General features: G+C 51.9%; 1 long non-coding RNA gene across 7 annotated transcripts; it reads right to left on the bottom strand.

Moving 5' to 3' along the window:
- Positions 1-686: 686 nt before the first annotated feature.
- LOC129543777 (uncharacterized) lies at positions 687-11,537 on the bottom strand. 7 transcript variants are annotated; one of them, XR_016036062.1, is made up of 5 exons: positions 11,166-11,537; positions 10,658-10,778; positions 7,311-7,431; positions 6,678-6,837; positions 687-6,045 (listed from the first exon to the last, which is right to left on the bottom strand). It is a non-coding gene; the product is annotated as an uncharacterized LOC129543777 (long non-coding RNA). The 7 variants fall into 7 exon arrangements; XR_008683333.2 differs by having other exon boundaries at positions 10,686-10,778; XR_016036063.1 differs by lacking the exon at positions 11,166-11,537 and having other exon boundaries at positions 687-2,092; positions 2,185-6,045; positions 10,658-10,846.
- Between the last annotated feature and the right edge of the window lie 1,228 nt (positions 11,538-12,765).

Genomic DNA, 12,765 nt, shown 5'->3' with positions numbered 1-12,765 from the left:
AAGCCCGACCCCACCAAGTGGAATCTATGAGGTGGCCCAGTTCCGAGGGCAGCACCAGGCTCCGAGCTGATGGGTCTCAGCCTCACGGCTCTCAGCCCAGAGAGGAAGGGCCGGGGCATCCTTCCACAGACCGCAGATGGATGGGAGCTGACGCTCAGGGGTGCCCCGCAAGCGCAGCTCGGCACTCAAAGAGCTCCCAGCACCCCTCCTTCTGACCCCCGGGGCGCCCTGCCCGAGGGGAGAGTCCGGCGTGCTGACAAGCAGAACCCGGAGCCGCGGCTCAGCCCTGACCTCCATCCAAGCCACCAGGGGCAGGAGCAGCGGCGTCTGTGCAGCCCAGGGACCGTCTCTTCCCACGAGCCCCTGGCCAGCCCGATCCAGTCGGCCGCGTGCTTGGGAGACAGAAGGACAGGCTCCGTACTAAGGCTGGGGAGTGTCCGACTGCAGGTGACAGGGGACCAAAGCCCCCGCCTCGCGGTCTCGGCCCGCACGGGCCTCGGCCCTCACTCCCTCCTCCGTCCCTCCACCTCTCACACTTCCTCTCCTCCCAGGGACCCAGCCAGTCTTGCACTGCTGCGCTGTGGCTCAGCTTGTGGCTGCCATTTCTTCACGGAGCGATGGTGGTTTTTCGAGCACCATTCACACGTCTTTTTCCAAATCACGTGCACGGAAAACTGGGCACAGGCCCTGAGCAGGCAGCACAGCAAGAATGTGGGTGCCAGGACCCCCAGCACCCCCAGCTCCGGACACCCTGCCAGGGTCAGCTTCTGGGTCCGCGTCCCCCCTGCTCCTTCCACCCCATGATCCAAGGGAGCGGGGCTGCGGGCCTCTAAGCCGGGGACGGGCTAATTATAGAAGCGACCCCGAGAATAGGACGCACTTGGAACTGAATGGGAGCCTCACACTGTCGGGAGGGTTTCCAAATTCCAACAGTGCCAGGTGAGGTATTCAGACTGTTTCCCACTGACAGCAATTTAAAAGCTGGACAATATAGAAAAGGACTCCAAGTCTACTGCTGTAATTTTTCAATATTGAGAAGTAAAGAATGTCGGCTTTTGATGCAAGGAATGAAGAAGGACTGGGGTACATGCCTCTTTGATCACCTCGGCATCGGAAACAAGGTTAGACAGTTACCATGCAGCCTTTAAAAAGGAGATGCCAGCACCTGTGACAACATGGATGGGCCTGGAGCCCTCTGTGCTGCGAGGAATAAGCTGGACGGAGAGAAACACTAGGATTTTGCTTGTAGGTGGAGTCTACGATAGTCCAATGCACAGAATTGGCAGGTAGACAGTGGCTGCTGGCGAGGAGGGCAGAGAGAAACGGCATGGTGTGGGCCACAGGGCTTCGGTTCTGCAAGATGAGTATGTTCTAGAGAGAAAGCTAGAAGCTTGTCGTACAGCGTGGTGACTGCTGCTGACAGCACTGTATGGAACGCCTGAGAGTTGCAAAACAGGCCTGAGCTGAAAGGAAATCATCTCACCTCACACACACACACACACACACACACACACACGCACGCGATGGTAACTACATCAAGGTGAGGGATGTCTCAATCAGCTTGGGATCTTTTCCGTGTCTACATGTATGTTATCTTCGGCTCAGATGCTCAGTCGTGTCTGACTCTTTGCAACCCCATGGACTGTAGCCCGCCAGGCTCCTCTGTCCATGGGATTCTCCAGGCAAGGATACCAGAATGGGGTGCCATTTCCTCCTCCGGGGAATCGTCCCGACCCAGGGTCTGAACCCTCATCTCTTACGTCTCCCGCATTGACAAGTGGATTCTTTACCACTGGCCCCACTTGGGAAGCCCCACAGTGTCTATGTACATCAAAACATTAGGCTGGACACCTTAATTAGATACATTTTTTCCACGTCAAAAATATTTTTTAGAAAAAAAAATTTTAAAATTGGAAGGCAGAAAACACAGCGAGGCTCGAATGCCAAGGGGACGCAGGAATGAAGCAGAAGAGGCAGACACCACCATGAGGATGACAGAGGGGGCACCCACGGCCCTGCGGTGGGACCCAGGGAGCGGGTTTTCAGGTTGATGGTGACCTCACCCAGAGGGATGTTTTCACTTATTGAAAACCTTTAGGTGGAGGAAATACACCCATCAGTCTTTCTGAATACAGCTGCCAGGGAAGGGCAAGGTTGAGTGAAAAATAGGCCTGGAAACCAAACCTCGAGCCTAGTACTTTGTTATGTAACTCAGCAGAAGCCTAGCATCTCTTCTGGTCGGAGGCTCTCCAAACATTTGGGGAATGCGGCCTTTGGAGAGATGTTTGCGGAGGTTACCCTGGACACTCAGCGAGGGCTGTGACCCCGCCCTGACCATGGGGCTGGGGGAGGGAGCAGATCTCAGCCAGGCTCCATGTTCGGTGTCCAGAGCCGTGCCTCTCAGACCCACCTGCCTGCTGCCTTGCTCCAGTGCCAAGGATACTTCTGGAGCGCGGTTTCTTCCTTGGGAAAACAGAAATGAATAACATGAAAACAGTAACGTGTTTACTTCCATGGAGTTTTGAGTGACTCTGTGGAACTGAACCATGTCTTTATGTGTAAATCACATGTTAGTTCATGCCCAGTGGAGTCGGATGGACTTGCTATGTTCTCTGAGTCTCCCGTACCCGTGAAACCACCCCGAATGAGATAGGATTGTAGGGCACAAAATGCTCAGAAGAGATTTCTTCAAAATGCACGCGTGCTCAGTCGCTTCAGCCATGTCCAGCTCTTTGTGACCCTATAGACTGTAGCCCACCAGGCTCCTCTGTCCATGGGATTCTCCAAGCAAGAATACTGGAGTGGGCTGCCATTTCCTCCTCCAAGGCATCCTCCTGATGCAGGGATTAAATCCGCATCTCCAGCCATTGGCAGGCAGGCTCTTTACCACTGAGCCACCTGGGAAGTTCCTTCTTTAATGCTTTCCAAACAGTTTTGTGGGCAACTTGTAGGGGGAAACATGTTTCACATCTCTTCCCAGTACACACAACAGAGGCGTACTCAACTGAAACAACAGTTAATCTCACTCTGTGCAATACACACCATCTGGCATTTTCCACGCTCTTTCATTTGTTAAAACACGAAACATAGCTCACTCACTATAGGCTACACAGACTGAGGCTATACAGCTCCCATTCTGAGAAACACTGGCTGGGGGCTTCCAAACAGGAAGAGAGACTGAACACATAGTTTTCACCTTTCCTTTCAGAGACCCTATTAAAATGGTAATAAAGGAAGACAATGCTATAAACCCACAAGGACAAAGGACACAGGAGGGGACATCAACAGATGGGAGACTTTGACAAGTTTTTAGAAGACAGATCACCAGGTTTCCGTCACAGGAAATGACAGAACCACCTATGGTCACTTGACAATCTTGGTTGCCCACCAATAAAACTTGCCTTATTCTTCCATGTAATTAGATTCAGATTGTATTTAGGTCCTCAGCCTCCACTGCAAAGTCATGGTGTCAGAAAAGACCAACCTCATCTTCAGCTCCAGGGAGTAAACCTTGATTAATTGAAGACAATCATATTAACTTTATTTCCCTTATCTAGTGATTCATTTAAGAAGAGCCGTAACACCTAATTTTGGATGTGGGGTCTTGATAGAAAGTCTGCCAATGAGGGGATTAGTTCCACGAAACATTCTACAGTTTTAAAGAGTCAGAGGACGAGGTAATTCCAATTTCTGCCTCTGGAATATAAGCCACTGCCGTACGGTGCCCACAGAAGGAACTACCCAAAGCATCCTGGCAGAACAAACAGAGTTTTTAAAAACCAGGGTTCCCGATGTAATTCAGCTGCTCAGTAAACAACCTGAGAGCCACCTTATCCCAGGACTCATATTATTCAAGAGAATGAATCCACTTGTCGTTGGGGCCCTTTTAATTGGGCTTTCTTCACTTCCAGGATCCTAACTGACACGACAAGGTATACCATCATAACACTCCACCACACCAGGGGAAACTGAGGGCCCTCGGACTCCCAAGGAGGGAAAAGCAAGGAAAGACACAGAGGAACAGGAAGGAAAATGGTACAGCTAATACAGCATTGGATGCTAGGACAATCAGTGACTTCAAAATTCTAAGAGAAAATGACATTCTATCTGGAATTCAATAACCAGGGCTTCCCTGGTAGCTCAGCAGTTAAAGAACACACCTGCCAAGGCAGGAGACACAGCAGATGTGGGTCCCATCCCTGAGTTGGGAAGATCCCCTGGAGGAGGAAATGGCAACCCGCTCCAGTGTTCTCGCCTGGGGAATCCCATCACAGAGGTGCCTCCGCGGCTACAGTCCATGGGGTTGCAAAGTGTCAGACACGACTTACCAACTGAGCAACAAAACTGAACAAGAATGAAAGCAGGTAAAGGTACTTTTACACACACAAGGATAAAAAGATTTTTTTATCCCCCACAGACTTTTTCCCAAGTGCTAGTGGTTGACAGTTTTCGGGAAAAGAAAAGAATGAAAAGGAAGAAAAGGAAGCCTAACCACGTGACAGCAGTCAGAACGGCCATCATGTGAAAGTCTACAAACAATGCACGCTGGAGAGGGTGCAGAAAAAGGCGCCGTCTCCACTATTGGTGGGGGTGTAAACTGCTGCATCCACTATGGGGAACAGTATCAAGTTTCCTGAAAAAACTAAAAATAGACTTATCATATGATTCTGCAACCCACTTCTGGGCATATATCCAGAGGAAACGCTAATATAAAAAGATACATGCATCCCAGCGTTCACAGCAGCCCTATTTACAACAACCAAGACATGCAAGCAACATGAGTCCATCGACAACGGATGGATAAGATAAAGAAGACATGGTACATGCATACAACAGAGTATTGCTCAGCCATCAAAAAAGAATGCAGTAATGCCATTTTCAGCAATATGGATGGACCTAGAGATTATCAAATTAAGCGAAGTAATTCAAAGACAAATATCCTACAATACCATTTATATGTGGAATGTAAAAAAAGTTATACAAATGAACTGATTGATAATGCAAAACAAACAGATTCACAGACACAGAAAACAAACTCATGGCTTTCAAAGAACATAGTGGGGAGTGGTGGTGGAGAGAGAAATTAGGAGTTTGGGGTTAACGTGTATGTGCTACCGCATATAAAATAGATAAACAGCAAGAATCTACCACATAGCACAGGGAACGCCACGCTATAGCTTACAGTCTAGAAGGGAAATGAATCTGAAAACAAATACAGACATCTGGGCAAACTCCAGGAGATAGTGAAGGACAGGGAAGCCTGGCATGCAGCAGTCATGGGGTCACAGAAAGTCAGACATGCCTTAGCGACTGAACACAGACGTGTATATAACTGAATCACTTTGTTGCACACTTGAAACTAAAGAGCACTGTAAATTAACTACACTTCCATTTTAAAAATATATTTTTAAATAAACTCTTTCACAAAAAGGAAAGGAGGCCTAAGGAAGACCTCGGAACCAGCAAGCAGAATCAGCAGGGTACGGAACACAACGACTCAGCTGCCAGTCTCGAGAACAGCCAGCCCAGTGGCAGCAAAAGGGTGGAGACAGCCAGGAAAAAGACAGGCTTGACAGAGCAGGTCATGTGGCAAGTCTAGTGATAAAGTGATAATCAGAATGAAATTAAAGGGATTATATTCATTATCTCTTGCTGCATAACCAATTACCCCAAGACTTAGGAACTTAAAACAATAAGCATGCATTATCTCACAGTGTCCGAGAGTCAAGAATCTGGGAGCAGCTTGGAGGGGGGATCCCAGCTCAGAACCTCTCCCGAGCCATTGGCTGGGACTGCTCAACTGCCTGCTCCACTGGGTCCGTCAGTTCGATTCACTCACGGAGCTCTTGGCTGGAGGCCTTGGTTTCTTTGCCCGCGGATCCGGCCACAGGGCTGACTAAGTGCCCTCACAAAGCGGCAAATCTTTTCCCCTGAGCACGATCCCCATGAGCAGGGTCAAGGCGGAGGCTGTGTCGCCCTCGGTAGTCTGATCTAGGGAGCCACGCATCTCCCTTTGGTCCCTGTTGACTTGTTTGAAGCAGTCCCCTAAGTGCAGCAAGAGAAATAGGGCTTTACATTCTGAATGGACGAGCACGTGGAGGGGAGGGGATGTTGACAGTGAGGGAAGTGAGGGTGGGCGTGAGAGCATCTGGGATCTTGGAAATCTCTGTATTTTCTGCTCCATTATGCCACGAACCTAAAAGCCGATTAAGCACTGGTGTGGTCGGGGTTATGAGCAAGCTCCGCTCTGCCCACTCGCAACCCCCAATCAGTCTGCCCACCTCCCCTCCTGGCTCATCCTCACAGTAGGCTTTGTTCCTACATGGCTCCCGCCCCCAAACGACAGCCTCGCCACCTTCACCCTCCTGCACCAGGTGGCACACCCAGTGCCCCCGATGAACCTACACTGACCGTCACCAACCCCCACGCCCACCGCTCCACGCGTAGATGACCCTGGAGGCCAATCAAACACACACTGAAATGAATTTGGTTTCCAGGGATGAGGCTGGGGCAGGTGGGGAAGGGGAGGACCAGGAATCACGGGGGAGGGGGAGGGCTCAGGCCCAGACCCTTCGCTCCCTCAGCCCCCGGCCCTCCATCTCGCCTGCCTTCCAACCTTGAGCTCCCCCTCCACCCCGTGCACACACCCTTCCTGCCCACACCCTCACAGCACTGACCGAGGGAGCTCCGGACGGTTGGTGCTGCTGTGAGGGTTGCCGTGACTTCAGTGTTGCTCTGCCTCCTGGTTCCTGCCCGGCTCCTCTCAGCCCCACAAGAGCCGAACCTCAGAGCTTTCCATCCATTCTCGTCTCCTCCTCCAGTGATCCTGCCGCCTTTCTGCTGAGCAGGAGAAGCCCACCGTGGGGTCCCTGGACTTCCTGCCCAGGCTCACGCCTGTCACCCCTCGCTCCCCACTCCTGACCTTTGACCCTGGCTTTCACCTGCGAGCTGACCCCATTTGGCCTCCCCTTCCCAGACCCCGCTCCCTGACTCCCATCCCTCCCTTGCCCCTCAGCCCCTTGGCCTCATCACCCACCTTCTCTCCAGTTAAAACCAAAACAATAACAAAGGAGAAAAGTGTTCTCCAGGCAACAGAAGGAATCGCACAAAACACTTTCACCAACGGGGCGGGGACCTGGAGCTGGCCCCCTGGGCAAGGGAAGAGGTGAGTCCAAGGGGTGTGGAGGTGCAGGCAGGGCAGAAGCCAGCTCGGCGGGGTGTGGCGGGGCTGGACCTGGAAAGTGGACACTCCCTGGGCCGGTCACTACCCGGGCCTTCTCGTGGCCCCAGTGGCCTTCCTCCAGACACACCTTCGGAGTGACAGGACGACTCCGAGAGGACACACCAGCAGTCTTCATCATGAGCACGGAAATATCCACAGGGTGATCACAGGCAGGCTGGGCTGTCCCCCAACAGCGCTTGTCTTTTTCTCTTTTGTAACAGGAGATGAAAGTGAAATGAATCTCACGCCAGACTCCAAGCAGAGCCAGGTAAACAGAGCCCCTCCCGCCACCCCGTGGGCTCCCCAGCTTCTGCCCCATCTCTCTTCCCCAAATTCCCTACAGGTGGCTTCACTTGCTGTTTTGGGTGCTTGCCTTCCAGCCTCCTAGAGGCTGGCTTCCAGCCCCAGCTCTTCCTTCTAACCAGCTCTGATGAAGGCACTAGTTAGCACTGAATTCTTAAATCTAGTGGGCTTCCCTGGTGGTCATATGGTAAAGAATCCACCTGCAATGCAGGAGACCCTGGTTCGATCCCTGGGTTGGGAAGATCCCCTGGAGAAGGGACTGGCAACACACTCCAGTATTCTTGCCTGGGAAATCCCAAGGACAGAGGAGCCTGGTGGGCTACAGTCCATGGGGTTGCAAAGAGATAGACATGACTGAGCGACTAACACACACACATAAGGGACAATTTACTGCTTGTCTTAATAACTGTCTACAATTATTGACTTGTCTACAGTCTTAACTCATCACTGTGCCTTCTCGAAATCTGCTTCTTCCAAGGCTTCCAAGACCCCTGTCCCCGCTCTTTTCTCATGGCCCATACACCCACGCCCCCAGCAGCCTTGCCTTCCAGGCTGCTCCTCCAACTCCCTTCCTGCCAGCTGGTCCCCTCTGTGCCCTTCCCCAGAGACACCTCCCGTGAGCAGCCTGACTTTCTTCATGCTCCCATCTACCCCACATGCTCCATGACCCCCCCATTTGCATTTTATCATCATCTGCAACAAGGCTCCCCAAAGGGGAGGACATCTACAGATCCAGTCCTGGGAGTGATCCAGGTGCCAGCAAGAACCAAGCAGTGCAGGAGAGTAAGGAGGGCTGCAGGAGGGACCTCCCCAGTGCTCGGGTGGTTGGGAATTCCCCTTCCAATGCAGGAGTGCAGGTTCAATCCCTAGTTGAGGAGATAGGATCCCAAACAAAACAGAAAACAGAAGCAATATTGTAACAAATTCAATAAAGACTTAAAACTAGTTACATTACTTGCTTACTCCTTGGAAGGAAAGTTATGACCAACCTAGACAGCACATTAAAAAGCAGAGACATTACTTTGCCAAAAGAGGTCTGTCTAGTTGAGAGTATGGTTTTTCCAGTGGTCACATATGGATGTGAGAGTTGAACTATAAAGAAAGCTAAGCATAGAAGAATTGATGCTTTTGAACTGTGGTGCTCTAGAAGATTCTTGAGAATCCTTGGACTGCAAGGAGATCCAACCAGTCCATCCTAAAGGAGATCAGTCCTGAATATTCATTGGAAGGACTGATGTTGAAGCTGAAACTACAATACTTTGGCCGCCAGATGCACAGAAGTGACTCATTGGAAAGACCCTGATGCTGGGAAAGATTGAAGGCAGAAGGAGAAGGGGATGACAGAGGATGAGATGGTTGGATGGCATCACCGACTCAATGGATATGAGTTTGAGTAAATTTTGGGAGCTGATGATGCACAGGGAGGTCTGGCATACTGCAGTCCATGGGGTTGCAAAGAGTCAAACAGGACTGAGCAACTGAACTGAACTGACATTAAAAAAAAAATCCTTACAAAAAAATTTTTTTTAAATGAAGAAGGGCTCCAGGAGAGAGAGGGAGAAAGGACCAGAGTGGTGCCAGTCCCAGCCTCCCAAGGACAGGGAACCAGATGGCCCAGGGCCCTCCTCGCCTGCCCTACGGGCTCCACACGAGCCCACAAGGAAGCCCCTCAGCTGTTACCGCACATATGTCACAGCCTCAGTCACACAAGTGCAGTTTTTAACTCCCCGGTACAAGCAGCATCTGTTTTCAGCCTCCAGTTTGAGGGCAGGGGGAGGGGGGAGGTTCTTTCAGTCTTTTTAGATGAGGAATCCATTGAACTGAACAAGATTCCTATTTAATTAGAACAAATAAAAGCCATAATTGCAAGACAAAATAAAAACTGCACAGATGAAATAAGCATGAACGGCTGGGTCGACTGCCCCTGCATCCTTGTAAGTGGGCATCTCTGTCCGAGTAGCAACCCACCATCAGCTGCTTAGATACATACCTAGAAGCACTGTGTCAAGTCACTTATCAGGACTTGGTCACTTAGAACATGCTAGAAATTAATGTAACAACTCTAGGCAACATGGATCCAGTGAAAAAGTTAATCATTCCCGTTTAGTGACTAATAATGAAATAATAAGGTTTTACCCACTATAAAAATGTCAACAAGCTGGGAAAATGTTAAGAGAGCAAAAAATTTGAGCCAGATGATGCAAAAAGAGAGAAAAGCAGAAGTTGGGTAGAGTGCTGCTGATCCGGGGTCAGGATGGCAAGAAGTTTTCCACCACGTGGGAAGTGCCATCAACGGCAGACATCCACCCAGGAGCCCCGAGGGGAGACCTGAGATAGCCCTTGGGAGCTCAGGTGGAGGAAGGAGAGACGCCAGCCACAGGCAGGAGGAGGAACATGACCCATGTGTTTGCAGCCATGACCCAGGGCCCCGTGCCACTGGCCAGTGTCTGTGCAGAGATCAGAGGTGGCCGCCCAGAAATCTCTTGCATTCCTAAACCCTAACAACAAAAGACGAGAAAGAGAAATTAAGAAGGTGACCACAATCACAGTGTCAGTAGTACAGGACGACTGGGGCCTGACCAGCAGCGGTTGGTCTCTTTCTAATTATCACCCACAACATGAGGAGGAAATTTAGATCCCAGCCCTGACCTCTCTTCACTTCTCCAGACCCTCATCCTCAACAGTCCCTTTAAAACATCCACACGGGTGTCTGTAAGCATTTCTAACCCAACGGGTCCAAAACCAAAGTCTGAATCCGCTGAACAGACTTGATCCTCCACCAAGCTTCCATTCCAATGGCCTCACCATTGTCCGCTCAGCTGCTCACACTGGAAACTGGGGAGGCCTCCGGGATTCTTCCCACCGTCTGGCCACTAGACCTTGATTCCATTTGCAGTTCTCAGAGTTCACGGCTTCCACCTGGCCCCAGCCAGTGACATCATTTGGATGTCTCTAAGAGGCTCCTGAGCCATCTCCTCGCTTCCTTCCTACCCCACCACAATAGTTCTGCCTCCACACGCAAAGAGAATGACTATTTTACAGCTGATGTTGGATGGCATCCCATGGCACAGAGGATAAACCCCAGTCTCTGGAGAATGGCCCCTAGGGAACTGGCGTCTGGACCCTGCCCACCTCTCCTTTCTCCCACGGGCACTGCGACCTGCAGCAAAAACTGCTTCTGTGACGTCCATTCCCACCGAGTTCTCTTGCATCTGGTAGTCCTTTCCAAAGAGAAATCCAATTCCTTTCCAGGCTAAAATGCAAGATGGAGTTTGGGCTTATTTCCCAAGAAAGCCAACCCACCCCCCCCTCCCCCCCAAAGCCAATCTGGTAGCATCTTTCGCCCACTGGGAAATTCTTGAAAAGCAACTAGCTGGTCCCGTCAGGCTCCCCGCCCCCAGTCCCTCCCGCGCTGTCCAGCCCGCAGCCTCACGTCACCGCCGCAGCTGGGCCCGGCCCCTTCGGAAGCCGAGGCTCGGGCGAGGGCAGCGGATTTACGGTGCAAGGTTAGCCGACGCGTAAACCTGGGCGTCGGCCATCAAGGGCCCTGGCATTTTTACTGCCTCCTCCTTGTCCAAGCCCCTGCATGGATGTGAAGCAACTGGAAGGAGGAACATCTGGTTTCACTTTTTGCATTCACCAGCACAGCTCCCAGCTGACAAAACCCTCCGTTCTTGCCAGGGTCCTGCTGGTGGCTGGTGGGCTCAATGCGCAGGCAGGGGGGCAGACGCCAGAGATCTCGTTTCTTTTTTTTTCCTCCCCTGCCTCATCCTGGGGCCAAGAAACCGCCAGCCACGAAGGGATCAACCCCGCTGCATCGAGACAGAGCGGGTGTCTGAGTCAAGGCCAGGCCGGCCGCGGGGCCAGCTTGCCAGAGACGCCGAGGGCCCCTTGTCCGGGCGGCGGGAACGGCCCCGGGCCGGCCTTTGACAGGGGGCGTGGCCGGGCCGCGAGCGGTGGATGCTGGGACTTGTAGTCTCCGCGCGCAAGATGGCGTGGGTGAGAGCCAGCATCCCTGTCCTCTGGGGCAGGACTTCCGCAGGTAAGGCTGCCCCGTGGTGGCCAAGGGCCGCACCGGAGGAGGAAGGCACGCGGAAAATAAGAAGCCGCTCTGGTGACTTCCCTTCAGAGCCCCACCTCTTGACAGAGGCTTAAAGTAAAGTGAAGTCGCTCAGTCGTGTCCCACTCCTTGCGACCCCATGGACCGTAGCCCACCAGGCTCCTCCGTCCATGGGATTTTCCAGGCAAGAATACTGGAGTTAGTTGCCATTTCCTTCTTCAGGAGATCTTCCCGACCCAGGGGTTGAACCCGGATCTCCCGCATTGTAGGCAGACCCTTTACCATCTGAGCCCCGAGGGAAGTCCCCTGACAGAGGCTTACTTCTCTTCTGGTGGAGATGGCCAGTTAGGAAGAGGTGCCCCTCCATCCCCCTGCAGTCAGTAGCCAGTCTGGATTAGATGCCAGCAGGGATGACCAGAACAATCCGAACAGGTGCTCAGAGGACGCCCCCGAACCAGAACGCCCACTCTCCTTGTAGCTGCTTACCCGGTGACAGGAGCCATAATCCTTCATTACCTGCTCCTCTGCACTGACCAGAGTATGCCAGGAGAGATTGTTGTTGTTGTTCAGTCATTAAGTCATGTCTGACTCTTTGCAACTCCCCCCTGCCCCCTCCGTGGACTGCAGTACTGCCGCAGGCCAGGCTTCCCTGTCCTTCACTATCTCCCGGAATTTGCTCAAGTTCATGTCTGTTGTGTGGGTGATGCCATCCAACCATCTCACTCTCTGTCACCCTCTTCTCCTCCTGCCCTCAATCTTTCCCAGCAACAGATTCTTTTCCAAAGAGTCGGCTCTTCGAATCAGGTGGCCAGAGTGTTGGGGCTTCAGCTTCATCATCAATCCTCCCAGTGAATATTCAGGGTTGATTTCCAGCAAAAGGGTCCAAGCAGAGCACTGCACCGGGGCCCTGGGTAGATACCCAAGGTGGCCAGATCTGTCCTTGGATCTCCAGTTCACTTTCTTCAGGATTCCAAAAGCAGACAGTCCAGACTGACATCCCACCAAGGTCCTCACAGGCTATTAAATAAGCACCTCTCATGTGGAGGAAAGGGAGCACTCCTACATTGTGGGTGGGAATGTAAACCAGTGCAGCCTCTGTGGAAAACAGTATGGTGGTTGCTCAGAAACTAATAATGTGACCCAGCAATTCCACTCCTGGGTATATATCAGAAAAAAATGA

This window comes from Moschus berezovskii, chromosome 23 (assembly GCF_049115385.1).
Source record: "Moschus berezovskii isolate FMDL1 chromosome 23, NW_MosBer_1.0, whole genome shotgun sequence".
Lineage (NCBI taxonomy): Eukaryota > Metazoa > Chordata > Mammalia > Artiodactyla > Moschidae > Moschus > Moschus berezovskii.
The sequence above is the reverse complement of the archived record's forward strand: the minus strand, read 5'-3'. Positions and strand labels throughout refer to the sequence as shown.